Genomic DNA, 602 nt, shown 5'->3' on the forward strand with positions numbered 1-602 from the left:
GACGACATTTTATCGGCGCCTTTCTTTATGGCAATCGGAACCACTGATCATCGTTTCGTTTTATTTCTCGCTTGGATTTTATGGGACACGCGTGAGAATCTTGTATGACATTCTTCTTATTGTGAATTATTTCGCGACAAATCTGCTTTATTTATATGTAATCTTTCTTACGAGTTTCTTTAGATAAAAGAGATTAAATGAATCTGTTTACATCTGTTTGTATTGGAACGTGTTATCGCGACGAACGTTTCGTAACCAACGTTTCTTATCACTTTTATCACGAGATTGCGAAATTGGTAGCATGTAAATGATATATTGATTATATAAATCTATGAAATTTAAACGAATATAATGAAAATTGTTGGTTATAAATAATAACGAAACACGAAATACAATGGTAAACGTATGTGAGAATGTACGTAATAAGGAAAACTGAAGACAAATTGTTATCGAGCGATAAAGCTCGACATCTATAAATAACTTTTTCGTAAATATTTGCAAATATTTGAAAATTGCAAAAAAGAATACTTGGCCCATGAGGGGATCGAACCCGCGACCTTCGCGTTATTAGCACGACGCTCTAACCAACTGAGCTAATGGGC

General features: G+C 34.2%; 1 non-coding gene across 1 annotated transcript; it reads right to left on the reverse strand.

Moving 5' to 3' along the window:
- Positions 1–529: 529 nt before the first annotated feature.
- On the reverse strand, positions 530–602 carry Trnai-aau. The gene has a single exon. It is a non-coding gene; the product is annotated as a tRNA-Ile (tRNA).

The sequence above is a fragment of the Apis dorsata genome, unplaced genomic scaffold (assembly GCF_000469605.1).
Source record: "Apis dorsata unplaced genomic scaffold, Apis dorsata 1.3 scaffold_188, whole genome shotgun sequence".
Taxonomy (NCBI): Eukaryota; Metazoa; Arthropoda; class Insecta; order Hymenoptera; family Apidae; genus Apis; species Apis dorsata.